This window comes from Danio rerio, chromosome 2 (genome assembly GCF_049306965.1).
Source record: "Danio rerio strain Tuebingen ecotype United States chromosome 2, GRCz12tu, whole genome shotgun sequence".
Classification (NCBI taxonomy): domain Eukaryota; kingdom Metazoa; phylum Chordata; class Actinopteri; order Cypriniformes; family Danionidae; genus Danio; species Danio rerio.
Window position 1 is genome coordinate 40126244 of NC_133177.1, and position 21103 is coordinate 40147346.

Genomic DNA, 21103 nt, shown 5'->3' on the forward strand with positions numbered 1-21103 from the left:
AGATAGATAGATAGATAGATAGATAGATCTTTGTAGAGTTAGCTACTGCATGCACATTAATGGTATATCATATAGTTATTTACTAAAATTAATCAGTATTCTTAACTGTTACTAAAAATTGAAAGCATTTCAATTTTTTAGACAAATTTATTTTATTTTTGTGGCAGCAAACAAATATACAACAGAAAATGTCTGACAAAATGAAACCAATCAGCATATATGAATGCAGTTTCTATTTAAAATGAAACAAAGAGGTTAAATTAATAAACAACACGTGCAGTCAGTGCATATAGGACTTGTGTGTTGAAGTAGGCTGGGAACTCCAAGTTTGACAACGATGGTATACAGTGTTGAGGGTAATGCATTAATGCAAGTTATGTAATAATATTACCTTTTATTCAGAAATTTAGTCAAAACATTTTTTTTACATTTTAAAACTCTAGAAATAAAATTTGAATTATTGTTTAAAAAAATGTAATGTGGGTTGCCTTTTAGTTTAATTAATCAGCTTTTAAAAATTTAGTTTTTAAAGCTGAAAAAAAGAGTTCCTCTATTTTAAAAAAAAGAAGTCCTGAAAGAGATGAGGCCTCAAGTTACTCAAAAGTAACGTAACATATAGCTTTCCTTAAAAAAATAACCAAGTAACACAACTAGTTACGTTTTTGGGGAAGTAACTCAATATTGTAATGCATTACTTTCTAAAGTAACTTTCCCCAACACTGATGGTATATAGCAAATTTTCAAAGCAACTGGCCACATTTATCACAATCATCCAAAAAAATAATAATTTACCTCATTTGTTTAAAGTTTTCCAGTCAAATTCATTGAGCCTCTGCAAAAAATGTATGCAAGTGCTGTTTAACAGAGATGTTCTTTGCAAGATATTCTAATATATTAATATCAGCTTAAAGTGCAATTTATAGGCTAAACTAAATTAAACTAGGCAAGTCAGGTTAATTATAAGAAAAGTAAACAAGGTTATAATACTGTGACAATTTGTTTCCTCTTTTAAACATAACTTGGGACATATTTAAAAAGAATTCAAATTTCAAAAGAGGGTGAAAAATATTGCCTTCAAATGTATCTCATCCATATATAGTTTTGAATAAGATCTAGTATGGCATTAATTGACATATACATACAGTTAAAGTCAGAATTATTTGCCCCCCTTTGATTTTTTTTTCTTCTTCTTTTTAAATATTTCCCAAATGATGTTTAACAGAGCAAATAAATTCTCACAGTATGTCTGATAATATTTTTTTTTCTTCTGTAGAAAGTCTTATTTGTTTTATTTCTGCTAGAATAAAAGCAGTTTTTCATTTTTTTAAAACAAGGGGGGAATATATATCTTAATATATATCTTAATATAATTGCAAAAATAAAGACAGCAACACCAAGGATCCAAATAGGTTTTTTTTTTCTTTTGTTTATTTACTTACAAAAGCTCAAGACACAAGCTTTTGTACTGTACCTAAAAAAATGTTACAAGCAACAATTCCACAAACTGACCTGACAATTGAGGTTTGCCTGTGGATGGCTATATGTATGGAATTGAATGATTTTAAAGTGTTTAAAAACTGCTTAGGCACATTACACTGTTGTCATCCGTACATTATTGCAAAACAAACTAAGTTGAGTTGTCCAATTAATACATATCCTTAAATAAAAATACTGTAAGAAGTTGTGAGATGTAAAATCACAATAACAAATACACGGACATAGACATTAGTTTAGAAACCCTCAAAAATATTTGAACACATTTGACTTGCTCATTGTAGATTCTTATTTAAGGCTTAAAACATGTCAGACTCCGCATCTGAATCTACATCATCATAGACAGAGAATAAAGCACACTTGGAAGTAAACAAATCAAACACCTGGCTCCCTTAAAGGGGCAACACCTTTGTGTTTAGAATAAGACAGACATTTCATACAAATCCTACTTGTTTTACAGTAAAATACTGGCTATTTTAAGGTTATTTACTGCATAATCTACAGCAAGGGTTAATTAACAGTGTACAATTGAAATAACTGCCACAGAGAAGACATCTAACAATCTAAGCCCACCTCCACCCCCTTCCTCTTGGAAGGACATCTATTTTTCATTCATTCATCCACCCATCCATTCAGGAAATACCTAACCAGACCATCAGTTTCCAGTCATTGCTGAGGTGTGATTCCAATTTGTCTCCACATGCTGACCTCCAGTCAGTAAAAGACAAAGACAGGACTAACAGAGATCTACATGTTTGCTGAACTCCAGCAGTGCACAAAGTGTTCTCCAGTGTTCTTCAGATAAATCTCCACCAATGCTCTTGTTTGTTTCCTTCAGCATGTTGTGTGTGCATTACCTGAAAAAAAAACACCTGCCTCAAACAAGACATCTATCTAACTATCTGAGCCTACCTCCACCCTCTACCTTTTAGGTTCATTCCTCCACCCATCCAATCAGGAAATACCTAATCAACAGTTTGCAGTCATTGCTGAGGTATGATTCCCATTTCTCCACAGGCCCCAGTCTAATCTGCAAAAACAAAGACAGGACTAACATCTAGTTCTGCATGTTTGCTGAGCTCCAATGTTCTTCAGATAAATCCTTATCAATGCTCTTGTGAATTTCCTTCTTCTGCCAGCTGTGTGTCCATTACTTGAAAAAAAAAAAAACACCTGCCTCAAACAAGACCTCTAGCTAACTATCTAAGGGTGCTTTCACACCTGTGAATCGATTCATTTGTTCTGAAACAGGGATTAAAATTGTTAAATTGTTGCTCTTTGTTCTTGGTGTGGTTCGCTTTCACACGGCAAAGGTTGATGGCGTTTGACAGGGTGCGCGCGACGTGTCTGAAGAGCGAGGGGGTTAGAATGGTGTGCAAAGTATCTGAGTACAAGGAGGGAGACAAGCGATTTCCGGGAGATTATCAATTGTTTGCAGGCATCTATGAGTCTCTGTGCATTTGCAGGAGACTCCCGGAACTTCCGTGAGATTTAGGATGTCTGGAATGACCTCCTGCCCTACTCCTAATTATTTCTTCACATAGCCGTATGCCTATTGCATATCCATAAAACACTGTGATAAAGCCGGGCTTGGATCGCATCGCTTTCTCACTACAATCGATGTTTCAGAGTTCGTTTTAATTGAGCCGAGACCACCTCATTCAGGCGAACTTGGACCAATTGGTTTGGCACGGATCTGAGCACGATTGCTGAATTCACACATGCCAAACGAACAGCACTAACTCGGCAAACGAGTCTGGTTCCAAAACAAAAGTGTGTGAAAGCACCCTAAGCCCACCACCACCCCCTTCCTCTTGGAAGGACATCTATTTATCATAATGATCCCCATTTCTCCACAGGCCCCAGTCTAATCTGTAAAAACAAAGACAGGACTAACAGAGTTCTACATGTTTGCTGAGCTCCAGCAATGCACAAAGTGTGCTCCAGTGTTCTTCAGATAAATCCCTATCAATGCTCTTGTGAGTTTCCTTCTTCTGCCAGCTGTGTGTCCATTAGTTGAAAAAGAAACACCTGCCTCAAACAAGACCTCTAGCTAACTATCTAAGGGTGCTTTCACACCTGTGAATCGATTCATTTGTTCCGAAACAGGGATTAAAATTGTTACATTGTTGCTCTTTGTTCTTGATGCGGTTCACTTTCACACGGCAATGTTTCTAAACTGACAAAAAGAGCTAAAACAAGTCATGTGTGAGCAAACTCTCCTCACATTGATCAGAGATAGACAAGCAATTTCCGGGAGATTATCATTGTTTGCAGGCATCCGGGAGTCAATGTGCAATTGCGGGTGACTCCTGTAACTTCTGTGAGATTTGGGATGTCTGGAATGACCTCCTGCCCTACTCATAATTCTCTCTTTACATAGCCATATGCCTATTACATATCCATAAAACACTGTGATAAAGCCGGGCTTGGATCGCATCACTTTCTCACTACAATCGATCTGTTTCAGAGTTTGTTTCAATTGAGCCGAGACCACCTCATTCAGGCAATCTCAGACCAATTGTTTTGGCACGGATCTGAGCGTAATTGCTGAATTCACACATGCCAAACGAACTGCGCTGACTCTGCAAACGAGTCTGGTTCCAAAACAAAAGTGTGTGAAAGCACCCTAAGCCCACCTCCACCCCCTTCCTCTTGGAAGGACATCTATTTATCATAATGATTCCCATTTCTCCACAGGCCCCAGTCTATTCTGCAAAAACAAAGACAGGAATAACAGAGTTCTACATGCTGGCTGATCTCCAGCAATGCACAAGATGTTCTCCAGCAGTCTTCAGATAAATCTCCACCAATGCTCTTGTGAGTCTCTTCTGCCTGTTGTGGTTCCATTTCCTGCAATGTAAATAACTGACACAGACAAGACATCTATCTAACAATCTATGCCCACCACCACCCCCTTCCAATTGGAAGGACATTCATCCATACACCCATCCTTCTGCCTTTGAAGAATATTCTTGACCATCACTTTCCAGTCATTGCTGAGGTGTGCGATTCCTATTTGTCTCCACATGCTGGACTATAGTCTGTAAAAGACAAAGACAGTACTAACAGTGCTCTACATGTTTGGTGAGTTCCAGCAGTGCACAAAGTGTTCTCCAGTGTTCTTCTGCATGTTGTGTGTGCATTACCTGAAAAAAAACACCTGCCGCAGACAAGAGCGGGGCTCAGACTACAAGAATTTTAGCCCAATTTATTTTCACCTCCCAAGAATCGGAGATGAAATCTTGTCGAGGACAAGCCGTTCCAACCTATTCCATATAAACAAAGCCATGAGATGAGGAGAACATTGTTGCTTTCAATAAATAAATATGGATTTTTTTGTATAAACTTGAATTATCATTTAATATTAGCTAGATTTTACGTAATACAGGTGTGCAGATATTTATGACACATGTAGCTGCTAGCCAGTAACTAAAACGTTGACGGTTATCTCCATAACCCAAAATTATTAAACATATTAAACTGTGATTCTTGAAATGCATTTTTTTTCTGTGATGGGGATAGAATTAATTCAATAGCCAATAAAAATTATTAGGCTTATGTTTATATAGCCTAGTCCCATAAACTGAGAAGACTTGGCAAAATTTATTAGACATTAGCCCAAATACCAGTAAAGTCTGACACCATTAACCAGAAATGAGCTCTAAACAGCTGCCCTTGTATTTGTAAACATTTGACGACATTACAAACTCTGTGGATGGATAAGTATTCTGAACAACTTATATGGAGGAACACTTTCACATGTATATAATACGTGTATGTTCTGGTGCTTATTGGTTTCATTTTTTCCACAGTTGGCATTCAAAAGGAACATAGAAACATTATCTGACTAACATCTAGCAGCTAAATCTGTCTGGAAAAATATTCAAAGGCTTTTATTTATATAAACAGCGCAGATGTGAATGTGTCTGAATGTTTTGATTGGCTGGAGTAGATGTCTCATGTCAGAGCGTTTTAAGTTTGAGCGCACTCTTTCCGGCAAGTTTCCTTCTGTGTTCACACAGTGCAGCATTCCGGCAAATTACCGGTAATGTTACAACTTCTCTTTCCTGGAAATTTGGCAAAAATTTTTAAAGACCTGTTCACATACAGACCTTTATGGAAAATTTTGAAAACGGTAATTTTCCGGAAAGGTCTGTATGTGTGAAAGGTGATAATGTGTGAAAGGTGTAATGTACGCGGAATCCCATGCATATTCTCCTTGTATATCCGAATTAACGTGAAACTGAGCGCACGTGCATGAGCGCAAAACCCCTGCCTGCCTCCTCCCCCTAATGAACATGGTAATGAATCTACTTTGGCAAAACCAAATGAAAAAGCGAGAAACTTTGAACAGAATGTGAATTGGAGGTGCTCCCTTTCAGAGTTAGACCAGAGAAAAAAGGTGTTATTTGCAAGTTTGTCCTCTGGAATTAATAACAAAATAAAAAATTTAGTGGGAGAGTTTAGCTGACGCGGTTAACGCAGTTTGGTCTGAACATCGCACTATGAGTGAATTAAAAAGAGATGGTCCAATGTAAAGGTGTAAAATTTTGTAGTGTCTATTAAGGTCAAGTGCAAATAGCACACAATTTGTTGGAATGAGCTAGTTGAGTGACAGAGATTGGCAGAGACAACATAACTAAAGAGAGCAGCAATCAGCTGTGTTAGTGGTGTAGCTCGTAAAGCGCATGGCAACATGTTTTGACATGTTCGATGATGAACCCGATTCGAAACCAGTGTCTGATGAACTCATTCTTCTTTTCCCCCATTACATATCAGGTTTTGCTTACTCTTCATCACGAGGAAGACAAGTAGGAATCATTAATAAGTGTGTGTATTATGTTAAGCGCATTTGAGCATCATATTATTTGCACATTTATTGAATGGAAATGTTTCCGATTCTCATATGCAAATTCGTCTTCAGATAGCCCCTTTATAGCAATGTACGTGCAGTTGATCGCTGCGATTACATTTGGAAAACTGGCGATCGCTGCTGATATAACTGCTAGACATGCGAATGATCTCGTCCCATACAGCTGCTATTGCACGGCTCAAAGATACTCTGTAGTGTGCAATTTCACACAATTGCCTCAAGGAGTCGCCAATGGAAATAAAACAAACACACAAGAAATGCAAGTACGCCAGGCATAAAGTTGGCATGGACCAACGCACATTCTCACGTTAATTTCATCATTAGTAAATACAAAAGTGAGTCTGAAACTTCGTAACAAGATGGAAAGATTTAAATTATTGTCATAAATATTAAAATGATTAGACAATCATTTAGACATATTGCACAAATTAATAAGCAACATTTCTTCATTCTGCAGTCCACTCCCTGCATGTCATACCCTGATAAATATCCAAAATGCCTATTATTATTAGATATATGTTATACTAATTTATCAAACGAACGTTTGTGTGTTAGAAAGAAAGTTTAACAGACACTTGCGGCTTACCTTGTGTGTTTGTTTATTTTTATAGGTTAACTGCATGAACAGCTATGCAAACTGAGACATAATGTAGCCTGTTTTGATTAGTGTTTAGGCTATTAGTGTTTTCCTATAGTGACAGTTGGTCAAATATTACGAAAATAATAATAAGTAATAAAAAAGCGAGTTATTCCGTTTGTGGTTGTGACAACGGCCTCCAAGCATCACTAACAAGAAGAGCTAGGGAGAATCACATCCATTTTACAAAATAAATAAATTGATAATAAGTTTAAATGATCATTTTTCATAGCCACAGACTGTCAGGGTCTGTGTTGTGTCCCATGTGCTTATGTTTGCGTCATGTGACTTCCCAGTGTGTTCCATGTGCTCCTGTGTTTTCCCTTGTGGTTCTGTTGTGATCAAGTGCTCCTTTGTTCTGTTTCCCGCAGTTTCTTGATGTTCATTAGTTTCAAGTTATTCCTACACTTCATTCCATGTTGTCGTCAACCCATGATTCCTGCGTGTCGATGTTCCAGCGAGTGTTATGTAAATAAATGTGTTTTGATCATTTCTGCGATCTAGTGCTTTTATGAGTGTGAAGTGAGCCGAGTCGTGACACTAATGTTATTATTCTGTGTGCGTAAATATTTATGACCCAGATGTAGCTGGGTAGCTATGCCTACTACATTGCTAGTTATCACCAAAAAACAAAATGGTTAAGCATTAAAATGTGCTTTTAGAAATTGCAAAACAGGTAACAATTTTGCTTTTGAATTAGAAAGCACAGCGCATCGTGGCACGATGGACAGATTATAAGCCTATTCTTATTATTCGACATTTGACATATTTCATATTGGTCACCGTTTATTTAACCTTATAACCGCCACTAACAGCTACACAAACAGGAACCTAATGTATTTTGAGTGCATGAGAGTGTTTTGCCAGTAGTGGCAGTTGGTCTAATATTAGTATATTAATAAATTGTTATTATTGATAAAAAGTGTGATGTGCATTATCGGTCATGATAATCTTGTGTGTGCCACAGTTTTCATATCTTGTAGTGTGTGCACGTTTAAGATTTGAGGTAGGCTAATAAATTCGCAGAAGACTCTTCTCGTGTGTGCTGCAACCAGATCTTATTATCAGTTAGGATTTTAAAACTTCTTTAGTCTGAGCCCGACTCAAGCCCATCACCCCACCTTTCCTCTTGGACATTTGTCGTTGACGTGATACCTGACTATCGGTTTCTTATCATTGCTGAGATGTGATTCCCTAGTTTCTCCACTCCACTCTGTAAAAGACAAAGAAAATATTAATAGTTATATTAATTGTTCAATTCAATCTGTCTGTCTGTCTGTCTGTCTGTCTGTCTGAACGAAAACCTGACCATCACTTAATTTGTAAAAATTACGATATGTTTTTATAGGTTAATTTGATTCAACTAAATATTTTAAGGCTGTACCTAAATTATGATGTACTTGTCATTACTGAGGTGTTTCCCTGTTGCATCACATGCTCCATGCCAGTCTGCCAAAACGAAAGATATTAAGTCTTTAATTAATCTTAATAAATTTTTCTGAAAGCTTGCTCCGTTGTTCAGATTGTTCAACCAGTTCTACCTGCTTCAGGAGCTCTAGATCAAGTATATCTCCACCGTTCTCATTGTGAGTCTCCTTCTTCTGCTCTACCCCAACCTGCAAAAAACAAAGACAGCACCAAAAAAAGAAAAAAAATTGTCCACTGATGCTCTGGTGAGTCTTCCTTTTTGCCTGCTCTCTCTCCATTATCTGAAAAAGAAAAAGCTGACAGACGAGGCCTAATTACAATCTGTACCAACCACCACTTCTTCATCTCAGAAGGACATCCATCCATCCACCTGTCCATCAGATTTTTTAAAAATATACTTTAAGAATATTTCAGTGTGAACACACTAAAACTATTTACAATGGAAAATGGCATAGAATATTGCATAAGTATGCGATTTGGGACGCACCTTTAGACAGCACTGAAAGAGCCCTACCTGCTGTTTTCCAGCATTTTTTAGATAAATGTCCACCAATGCTCTTGTGAGTCTCCATCTTCTGCCTGCTCTCTCTCCATTACCTGAAAAAGAAAAAGCTGACATAGACAAGGCCTAATTAACTATCTATACCAGGGGTGCTCAACAATGTTCCTGGAAGTCTACCTTACAACAGAGTTCCACTCCAACCCTGATCAAACACACCTGAACCAATTAACTAGAACCTAAACACCACTTGATAATTACAGGCAGATGTGTTTGATATGGGTTGCAACTGAAATCTGCAGGAAGGTCGATCTCCAGGAACATGGTGGAGCACCCCTGATTTATACCAACCACCACTCCTTAATCTTGGAATGACGTCCATCAATGCACCGGTCCATCAGATTTTTTTAACATAAATTCCTGACCATCCAGTCTTTGCTGAGGTGTGGTATTCCTTTTTTCCTCCATGTGGTACAGTCTGATCTGAAAAATACAATAAAAAGATTTCAAGTCATTAATTAAACTTAATACCATTCTTCGATACCGTTCTTCTATCTCTATCTATCTGAAAGAAATACCTGACCATCACTTACTGTCACAATAAAGCTGCGGTCACACTTGAGTTTGAGCATGTAAAATTCTGTTATACGGCGCTGTGAAAAGGGGTGGGATTAATTAGACATTTAAAAAATGCGAGTGATTGCTCCATATTTTACATTTCTGTCCATAGAGGTCATGTTTTGATCTAAGATTGGTCTCATGCAGTCACATTCTGCAATTTCCCAGGTCAGAGTTCACCAAGCTTTAACTTTCCAAGGCAGCAAAACTTGTCGCACAAGCTTGTGTTTCCGATCGGACATATTCACATGCACATAAATGGAAGTCTTTGGGGAGAAAAGATCAGTATGTCCGCAGCTTAAGACCAGTTTCTTCAGCCAATGAAGCACCACAAGCACCCTCACCAGAGTCTAATTAAACAAACACCTGACAATCATCACCATCATCATCACAGCACTATAAAGACTCCATACACATACCCCGTCCCTTGTATAGAAAAGACTGAACTCCCTATACACCATCAGTATTGATTCTAAAATATCATTTACTAACATCTCCTGTGATCTCCAGTGCATCCTTATTCCTCATCTGAACTTCATCTTGTTTGCTGTCTGTGGTATCCATCTCTAGAGTCCAAGCCTGCAAAGTCAAATATCCAGTTTATGTTTATGAGCTATTATCATCTGCATCAATAAACTCACCTGCTTATACTCACCTGCCATCCGGTAAATAAACATTGTTTATATTGTCCACCTGAATCCCGTCTCTTCTGTGACACTGTAAAAAAAATTAAATATGTAATTTCTAAATGTTTAATAAAGTTCATTTGATTACACTAAATACTTTAAGGCTGTACCTAATTTATTTTGTTCTTGTCATTACTGAGGTGTGTTTCCCTGTTTCTCCACATGCTCCATGCCAGTCTGCCAAAGATAAAGATATCAATTCTTTAATCTTAATACATTTCTTTGGAAACTAACTCCATTGTTCGGTCTGTTCAAGCAGTTCTACCTGCTTTCTGAGCTCAAGTATATCTCCACTGTTCCCGTCATGAGTCTCCTTCTTCTGCTCCACTCAAACCTAAAAAAGACAAAAACAACACCAACAGAACAAACCCTGCTGTTCTCCAGCATTGTTTAGACATACTGTATCTCCACCGATTCTTTGATTGCGAGTCTCCCTCGTTCTGCCTGCTCTCCGTTTGTTGAAAAAACCTTACACAGACAAGGCCTATCTTACTATCGATACCAGTGGTTCTCCAAGTGTGGCTTCCTTCTAGTGGTAGGCGGAGGAATCACTAAATAATAAAAAAATTAATACACTCTTTAAGTAAACTGTGCGCCTGATTGCAGTTTTCAGGCCAATCTGGGTAAGGATCGCGGATACTCCATCTGTGCACACAGAGACTAACTTTAATTTTTTTGTTTCTCCAAGCTTCAACCATGGCAAATTTGCTTAAGTCTATGTTCTGAGCCCCACACCATTTGAATTACATCAAGATTTTTTAAAATCTGAGGTAACAAACTTAATCGAAAGCCACACCGCTAGGCTATTTACAAAACAACAAACACACACTTTAACCCGTTTGTAACATAGACTGTAAAAGATATGGATGTATATCCATGGCGTCAACCATAGGTTTCTGAATGTAACAGGGTTAAAATAATGTTAAATTGTCTTTCACCAAAAAAAGTTTATTTTGTGGTTGTTGGGAGACCTCTTGTGGTAACAGTGTGTAATTGGTTCTTTCACCTTTCACCTGCAAAGCCCCGCCTACAGCTGAAATGGTTACTGGATACAGAGAAGGCGGTAGGTAAAAGTGATTCAGCTAAATGTGACAAATTCTGTATTGTAACACATGTTAATAACACATACAAGCCCAATATGAACATTAAGTGGTGTTTTATAGCAAATCTGTCGAGTGATTGCCGTGTGTGTGACCAACTTTGTGTGGTTTAATTTGCTCATGCTATGTGTAGCTGGAATGACAACATTAATATAAGCAGGAGTGATTTCTTACTATTTGTTTTTTCGTTTTTTTTTAGATTTATGTTTAAGTGCATACTGTTGCCAGAGGATATATATTTCTGTTACAGGTATGTTTAACTTTTGTATATAAATAATGTTTTGTTAAAAATGACTTTATGTGGCAACACAGCAGAAATGGTTGGTGAATACAGAGAAGGCGGTAGATGCATGTTTAAATGCATACTGTTGCCAGAGGATATATATTTCTGTTACAGAATAAACAACGCAGAACGCAGTTCTCTGTGTCTGCCTTAGTGATTTGTGTCATCAGGAAGAGAAGCGTTACATGAAAAATGCAAAGAAGCTACAAGTGGGCGTGGCCAACCATCGCCATTTTGTTCGTGGGGGATACCAAACAAGGGCAAAGAGGCGGAGGTGAGTGGCGCTACAGATACCTGCTAGCTTTTTGCTTAGGGTTTTCTTTGGGAGAAATGCTTAATACTTTATTACCTGAGACTCATTTGTGTTCTGACCACATGTGCTTGGTTGTACACTATATTAATAAAGTGTTAAGAATTTTAAAAACACTGTTGTAATACATTGAGCTACTAAGCATTGTTCTTATGACGTTTTTCCATAGGAGGAAAGCATGAATTACTTCCAAAGACTTCACATATAGTCTGTGTTGGTAAATGCAAGGCTATTTATGAAATCCAGACATAACACTGTGTGACAACTAGGGTTGGGCTGATAGACGGTGCCATCGTCCATCGTCGATGGCCGACAGTCACCATAATGCTGAGCTGGCACCGTTATCCATTGCCCCGTCCCCGTTGCAAATCCGCTCGCGAAAAATACACACTCAGGCCCTGTTTACACTAATAGGTCTTAGTTTTTAAATGGCATTTTAGAACGAAAATGATCCACATCCACTCTTGCATTTCACCTAGCATTTTTGAGCAGCCCTCCTTCCACACTACCAGTGAAGACACACATAACGTGACTACACACACACAGGCTTAGCCTCTGACACAGACACACACACTGTCATGCGCTCGAGACAGCGGGTCCAGGCAGCCAGCCAGCGGGTCAGTAGACTGGTTCAATCTTTCACTTTCACGCTTGTACTTATTGTATGTATTGCTGTATTTTTAGCAAAAATCTCAGATACTTTTGGCTGGTTCCTGTTGGTTGTGCACCTTTTTTACCAACCAAGTTTGTCAACGCCATTATAACGACACAGATCACTTTGCCTATTCACGCCTATTCAAGAGTCCAGCAAAAAAAAGTCATTGACAAGTCATTGACAGACGAGCGCACGTGAATGTTTATTTTGATCGCTCTCCGTATCTCTCCTCCCTCTCGTTACCCCATTTACCATCTATAAAGATTGATTTTCACACACCTGCACTCTATTAGTGATTCCTCTCGTGTCCTATTTATTCCCCTCCTTGTGTGTAGTCCAGTGCTAGATTGTTGTTTTGCGAGTGCGCCCACAGCAAGCCACTCTCGTCTTGTCTTCTGTCGTGGCTCTTCTATCCTATCCTGTCTGTGCTGCTCCACGCCAGAACCATCTGCTTGCACTTTGCCTCTCCTTAACCTCCTCTGTTCCCAGGCCGGACTGCTTCAACCTCACGGAGCCCACCGGCTTCAACTGACTGTCGGCTTCCTCTCCCTCGCTCACGCTCCACTTCCGCATTCCGGCAACATATCAGCACGCCCCCTGCCGGGTAACAGCATTATAGACTCTATTGTTTGTATACCTTTTTGGCTCACCCCGGCTGTCTTTTGCTTTCTCCGTTTTTGAAGACTGTGAACGGGGCGCCCCCTTTTGGATGTGTCTGGTGACAGGACCCGGTCTCTGTTGTCAAAGACTTAACAGCGCCCTCTTCTGGGAGTTTTTCATGCAGTTTTTTTTGTTTTGTTTTTCTCTTATATCAAGCGCCCAGTTGGATTTAGATTTTCTCCCTATAAGGGTTATTTTTGATCAAAAATAAACTTTTTCCTAACCTGCACTTGTGTCAGCCTGTGTTCCCTGACAGAACAATCTAGCCAGAAATGGACGCAGCGGGTTCGGATCAAGTCATTAGTGCAGTCACCCAGCAGGGTGTGCTGCTAGGCCAGCATGAGGCAAGGTTGACCAACACCACCAGGGAGATGGAGTACTTGGCCACTGATTTAACCGCACGGATCCATGAGTTACAGCACGACACAGCCTAGGGGGGGCAAGTGGACCCTGGCACTCAGCATCCACGTGAACCCCGATGCAACAACCCACCACCTTACGATGGGGACCTCAATTCATGTAGAGCCTTCCTCTCTCAATGGTCTGTGGTGTTTGCCTTACAGCCACACACCTACGCAGCTGAAAGAACCAAGGTGGCATATGTTCTGACGCTGCTCGCAGGCAAGGCCCATGATTGGGGAACATCAGTCTGGGAAACCCAAGCTCCCTGTTGTGCATCATTCGAAGACTTCAGACAAGAGATGGTGAGGTTGTTCGACAGATCTGCTCAGGGGCAGGAGGCAGCGGACCAGTTGGCTCGTTTACGCCAGGCCAGCCGGTCAGTCACAGAGTATGCCATCTAGTTTAATACCTTGGCGGCTTCCTGCGACTGGAATCAAGGGGCCTGCATGTCCATGTTTCGTAAGGGGCTTGAAGAAGAAATCCAGGACGAGTTGGCCTTCATCAACCTTCCTCAAGATTTTGACTATCTTATCAGTATGGCCCTACGGGTAGAAGGACGTCTGCGCCGCCGTCGTCAACGTCCGGTCTTCCGCCCACTCTGGAGGATGGAGGACACATCCTCTGCTGTTCCTGAGGCTGCTAATGCTACTTCCTTGGGTTCAGAGCCCATGCAGGTGAGGCGTCTTCGGCTGACTCCCCAACAGAAACAACAGCGCCTTATCCAGGGCCTGTGCTTCTACTGCGGCAAGCCAGGACACTTTGCAGTGGCCTGTCCGTTAAAAGCCGTGGCTCGCCAGTGAAGAGGGGGATCCTGGTGGGCGCTACCCCTTTATTGAATTCCCCCTCCTCTTGTACTGTTCTCCCTGTATCTGTCCATTTTGGTGACTCTTTTAATTCTGCTTCAGCCTTGGTCGATTCTGGGGCCGAAGGGAATTTTATGGATAGTTCTTTAGCTACCTTGTGGGGAATCCCTGCACTCCCTCTTTCCAATCCTATCCCTGCTCGCTAGGCTTGGGCGGTATCCAAATTTTGATACCGTCAAACCGCCTTCATATTTTACCCCGGTATCCGGTATTACCGGCGTAATAAAAAAAATTATGACGTAAGGCTCAGACAGCGTCACCAAACTGTTGGCTTAAGCCTAAACCATTCAGAAAATGAATACCTTCTATGCGACCTTAGGCTCGCGGTCAGAGAGAGAGAGAGAGAGAGAGAGAGAGAGAGAGAGAGAGAGAGAGAGAGCGCAAAGCGACGCACAGCACCTCTCTCTCTCTCTCTCTCTCTCTTTTACACATGCACACACACACACATCTCTCCCGCGATTTATTCAGAAATTTACTCCCACACCATAAGAAATCTGGCCGGCTCCTGCGGAACAGCAGCGGGAATGCACAGCTGTAATCGTGCAATAAAAATTATACCCGATAGGTCCCGAGTCCGACAGGTACATTTTGATTGACAGCTTTATACAGCGCGAACCCGTTCACAGCCCGACATTAAAATGTGCTCATGCACACAGCTCTAATGCATTTTTTTTCAAGAATGAGTCATTTATATGTTTTAACATCACTTATTCGTAACAAGCGTAGACTATAGGCCACTTGAAAGTTGGAACAAAGAAATAAAAAAAGTCCTACAGCTGTAACATCGTAACATCTCAGCACTCTATAGGTCTAGGTACATGCACTTAGCCTTTAAATTAGCCTACACACCAATGAAAAGAAATCTTGCTTAACAAATCAAATTAAAATAAACTCTAAATGGTGACGGGTATTTTGGCAATAACGAAATTAAGATAAAGGCTGTGCAAGTTGTTTCTCCACTTCTCTTCACAATCTGACATTAAGGCGGCGGTGAAGCTGAATAATAAAAGAATAATGCCACCATTAGCCTGTATACTCTGTCTACATTATGATTATATGGTTTAATTAATATTTATTTATAATTTAAAAACCCTTTACGCACCGAGATTAGGCTACGTGTGTTTGTGGAGGAACATTATTAAATCCACAGGCTTTAGCGCAGTCTCTCACTCATGGTGCGTCCAGCAGCTGAACACCCTTTCCTGCGGCTACAGGTCGAGATGCAGAGTTCTGATCCGGCTGAAGTTTTGTGTAGGATTGTTTTTTCATCTTCTACCAGTCAGGAACATGCATTTAATTTTCCATGACAGCAGTTTCACTTTAGCGAATGGCCTCTTCTTTTTACCTGTCAGCTTGCGGTTTAGGGCTCTACCGTAATACACAGTGTATGAGCGACCGCGAAATACCTGCGGCTGGAAAAACCGCTCCTTATGAGCTAGTGACTGGCTTGACCGCCGTCAAAATTCGCTTTTTTACTACTTCATCATCATTTGTTTCACCTTTGCAGGTATGGATTTTAATGCAGGGATTTGGATATTTTCGGGTCTCGCCGGGTTCAGGCAAAGATCTTTAGCTCTAATGCAGAACTCTCGTTCATATTAACCATGTCTCCCTTCTGTTCAGTCGAAACTCCCAAACTGCAGGACACTTTGAAGCGCGACTCGTCACGTCTCCTCTCCCCCTCCCTCTCCCCCTCTCTCCCTCCCTCTCCCTCTTCCTCTCCCTCTCTCCTCCACACTGTCCCGTGATGACAACCACACATACGTTTGTGTAGGCATTAAATAAAGGATATTTAATATTTTATGACGGTATAACGGTATTGAAACTGACACTGTTGCTATTTTTAGATCCCGCGGTATACCATAATACCGTAATACCGCCCAAGCCTACTGCTCGCCCTCTTAATGGCACCCTTATCACCACTGTATCCCCTTCCACCCCTCCCCTCCATCTCATTGTCTCGGGCAATCACCATGAGGTTACCACGCTGCTTCTCCTAGATCGCCTAGTGCCCCCATAATTTTGGGGCATCCATGGCTGGTGCAGCATGGCACTCACGTTGATTGGTCGAGTAATTCAGTTTTGTCTTGAAGTCAGCATTGTCTTGCTTCGTGTTTGGGTCCTGCTGCTTTTCCCGTGGCTGTGTGTCCTGTCTTACAGGTGGAGGCAGCTGATCTATCTGGGGTACTGGCTGAGTACCTTGACCTGCGCCGGGTGTTCAGCAGGTCTCGGGCCACTTCCCTGCCTCCGCATCGTCCTTACGATTGTGCTACAGAACTCCTCGCAGGCACTTCTCCGCCCAAGAGTCGTTTATTTTCCCTTTCTGGTACTGAGAGAGAGGCCATGGATAGGTATATCAATGAATCACTCAAAGCCGATCACATCCGACCCTCTTCCTCCCCTGCGGGTGCCGGGTTCTTCTTGTTAAAAAGAAAGATGGCTCCCTGCGTCCTTGTATTAATTATCGAGGGCTTAATGACATCACTATCAAAAACAGGTACCCCTTACCTCTTATGTCTTCTGCCTTTGAACTCTTGCAGGGAGCCAAGGTCTTTACCAAACTTGACCTCTGGAATGCTTACCATCTTATTCGCAAACGAGAGGGGGATGAGTGGAAGACTGCCTTTAACACGCCTACGGGACACTTTGAGTACTGGGTCTTACCATTCGGTCTGACCAATGCCCTGGCGGTCTTCCAGGCCTTGGTTAATGATGTGTTGAGAGACACGGTTAATCGTTTTGTCTTTGTGTATTTTGATGATATCTTGATATTCTCTCCGTCTTTACAGGTACACACCCTACATGTCCGCCAGGTATTACAACGGTTGCTGGAGAATCAGCTTTATGTTAAGGCGGAGAAGTGTGTTTTCCATGTCCAGTCGGTTTCGTTCTTGGGATTCATTATTTCGGCTGGAGAGATCCAGGCAGACCCCTGTAGGGTAAAGGCCGTTGCCGAGTGGCCAACTCCAGACTCTCGTAATGCTCTGCAGCGATTCCTGTTGTTCACCAACTTTTATCAGCGTTTTATCAGGAATTTTGGTCAGATCCCTGCACTTAACGACACTCACCTCTCCCAAGTTACCGTTCAAATGGGAAATGGATGTTCAGGAGGCCTTTGATAAATTAAATTCCCGTTTTGTCTCTGCTCTAGTCCTTTCTATTCCAGATCCTGAACGGCAATTTATTGTTGAGGTGGATGCTTCGGACGTCGGAGTAGGCGCGGTCCTATCTCAGCGGTCACGCTTGGATGGAAAAGTGCACCCTTGTGCCTTCTTTTCCCATCACCTGAATCCTTCTGAGCGAAATTACGACAAAGGTAATTGGGAATTGTTGGCAGTTGGGCCTGGGGAAGTGGCGCCACTGGTTAGAAGGCGCAGCTCAGCCTTTCCTGGTCTGGACGGATCACAAGAACCTTGAATATATCCGTTCAGCCAGGAGGCTGAGTTCCTGACAGGCTCGCTGGGCCCTCTTCTTTGGGCGATTTAATTTTACCTTGTCTTACAGATCTGGGTCCAAAAATATTAAGCCAGATGCTCTCTCCCGTCTGTTTGAGGCCCCAGGGGAAGAGGGAACCACCCAACACCATTTTACCCAAGGAGATGGTGGTGGCATCTCTTGCTTGGGACATCGAAAGACCGGTTGAGGACCGGGGAGGATTCTAGCGGGATGTCTCTTTGTTCCTACCAAGATGCACTCTGAAGTAATCCAGTGGGGTCACTCCTCTAAGTTAACCTGTCACCCAGGAGTCAGGAGATCACTGGCTGCCATCCGTCAGCAATTCTGGTGGCCATCCATGGCCAAGGACGTCAGGCAGTTTGTGGCCGCCTGCTCCAATGCGCCTCCCATTGGTCTGCTCCGCCCCCTTCCCTTCCCATCCCGCCCCTGGTCACACTTGGCCCTTGATTTTGTCATCGGGCTACCAGAATCTAAAGGCAACACCGTTATTTTCACGGTGGTGGACCGCTTCTTCATAGCTGCCCATTTCATTCCCCTTCCCAAACTCCCCTCAGCCAAGGAGACTGCTCAAGTGGTGATTGATCATGTTTTCCGGATTTATGGTCTTTCGGTCAATGTGGTTTCTGATAGAGGCCCTCAGTTTGTCTCCCAGTTTTGGAAGGAATTCTGTCAAAAGATCGGGCCCTCTACGAATCTGTCTTCAGGATTTCATCCCCAGACCAATGGGCAGTCTAAGTGGGCAAACCAGGATTTGGAACGTACTCTCCGCTGCCTGACATCCCACAATCCTGGCTCTTGGTGTCAACAATTACCTTGGGTCGAGTACGCCCATAATTCCCTTCCTTTATCTGCCACAGGTATGTCCCCTTTTCTATGCTCCATGGGGTTCCAACCTCCTTCGTTTCCCACGCAGGAACCTGAAGCGGCAGTTCCGTCTGCCCTTGCTTTCATCCAGCGGTGTCGGGGCACCTGGAAAAGAGCCAGGAAGGCCTTGGCCCTGGCTAATAAATGGACCAATCTGTCACATCCTCGGTCTGATCATGCTGTCTGTTTCCCATTTCTGTTTACTTGTGGCGAGTGCACGTGAATGCTTATTTTGATCGCTCTCCGTATCTCTCCTCCCTCTCGTTACCCCATTTACCATGTATTAAGATTGATTTTCACTCACCTGCACTCTATTAGTAATTCCTCTCGTGTCCTATTTATTCCCCTCCTTGTGTGTAGTCCAGTGCTAGATTGTTGTTTTGCGAGTGCGCCCACGCCAAGCCACTCTCGTCTTGTCTTCTGTTGTGGCTCTTCAATCCTATCCTGTCTTGTTGTGCAGCTCCACGCCAGAACCATCTACTTGCACTTTGCCTCTCCATAACCTCCTCTGTTCCCAGGCCAGACTGTTTCAACCTCACGGAGCCCACCGGCTTCAACTGACTGTCGGCTTCCTCTCCCTCGCTTACGCTCCACTTCCGCATTCCGGCAACGTATCAGCACGCCCCCTGCCGGGTAACAGCATTATAGACTTCATTGTTTGTATACCTTTTTGGCTCACCCCGGCTGTCTTTTGCTTTCTCCGTTTTTGAAGACTGTGAACGGGGCGCCCCCTTTTGGATGTGTCTGGTGACAGGACCCGGTCTCTGTTGTCAAGGACTTAACAGCGCCCTCTTCTGGGAGTTTTTCATGCAGTTTTTTTGTTTGTTTTGTTTTTCTCTTATTTTTCTCTGCAAGCGCCCAGTTGGATTTAGATTTTCTCCCTATAAGGATTATTTTTGATCAAGAATAAACTTTTCCTAATCTGCACTTGTGTCCGCCTGTGTTCCCTGACATTATCTTTATTCATTTATTATTTGGTTATGGGTAAAACAAAGACCATGCGGGTCAGGTAGTTAAAACGGTAGGCTACAAATAATTAATTCGTTATGAATTAATTAATTATTCATAATTATTCATATCTGATAATTGTATGAAATAAGTCAAAAAAGCAACTGACTGTGTAAAGCCACATAAAACAAAACAAAAATACCATGTATATGCCGAGTTCATCGACTAATTAGCTGGAATCAGCTGAGGTGAAGTGATGGCAACCAGCGAGAGCTAGCTATTACTCAAGTGGCTGTAAACACCATTTTTTTCTGCTGTAATGTTGGCCATTTTAACACTGGGCTCAATATAAAATTTGCTCTATTATGGAGCCAAGACTAGCGGAATTTCGATAAAGGGGGAAGATGGAATAATTCTAAGGGTCCACACATGTAGGGGGCCTCCAGAGACATTATCAAGGGCCCAGCTCTTCACTTTCAAAAGGGAAACTGGGGGTAGTTGTAACACTTCCAATGTCTAGAACCAGGAACTAGTTACAAATCACACATGCTAATATAAGTCCTCATACCACATATGAAATAGTAGAGTCCTGTGTCAACAGACACAGTAGATATTTGACAGGAAATACTACATTTCAGCTAAGAAAGTCATATTGTTTGTTTTAATTATTTTTGAGATAGCAATGCCTGATTTGTAGTAAAAACCATGTAATTTGTGTGTCTGTGTGTGGCTATATTTAATCCAAATTGATAGTGATAATGTTTTAGCTGTAAGGAGAACAGATTCATGGCCACATAATGCTGGGTCAGTTGTAACAACAAAAGCTAGTAACTTGTTAGTAACATCAGGAAAATTTAACCACCAACCCCATTTAAAACTGTATTTATGTGATTTGATTTCAGTACTCCTTTAGCTCTTGAATGAAAAAAAAGTCAAAGTAGTTTGAGTTCAGTGTTTGACCTCATGAAGCCTTCAATAGTTGAAGCTGATGCACATTTGCACATTTTATTCAGCTTTATAACACAGACACATACAAATTATACTGAAAGCTCAATGTTAAATAAAAAGCTTTCAAATCCATGTACAGGTCATAATTCTTATTTTATAATGTTACATCTCACCCCAGTGTTAATTATCATTTACATCTCACCATGGGGTGTTTTATAACTGTAGCAGGGTGGAATATCCCTTTATGGCTATTGGCTGGTGTAACACTAACTTGTTGAGCCTATGAGATCCGGGTTGACTATTACTGTAGTTTCTATTGGCTGGGTCACGTTAAGTCTTTGAATCTATCAGATCCCGTTTAGGAAGTATAAAAGTT

The 21103-nt window shown here is 41.4% G+C and overlaps 1 long non-coding RNA gene across 1 annotated transcript; it reads left to right on the forward strand.

The window, feature by feature from the left end:
• Positions 1-2332: 2332 nt before the first annotated feature.
• Positions 2333-7499, forward strand: LOC141378477 (uncharacterized). The gene is made up of 2 exons (XR_012393120.1): positions 2333-2488; positions 4195-7499. It is a non-coding gene; the product is annotated as an uncharacterized lncRNA (long non-coding RNA).
• Positions 7500-21103: the final 13604 nt, after the last annotated feature.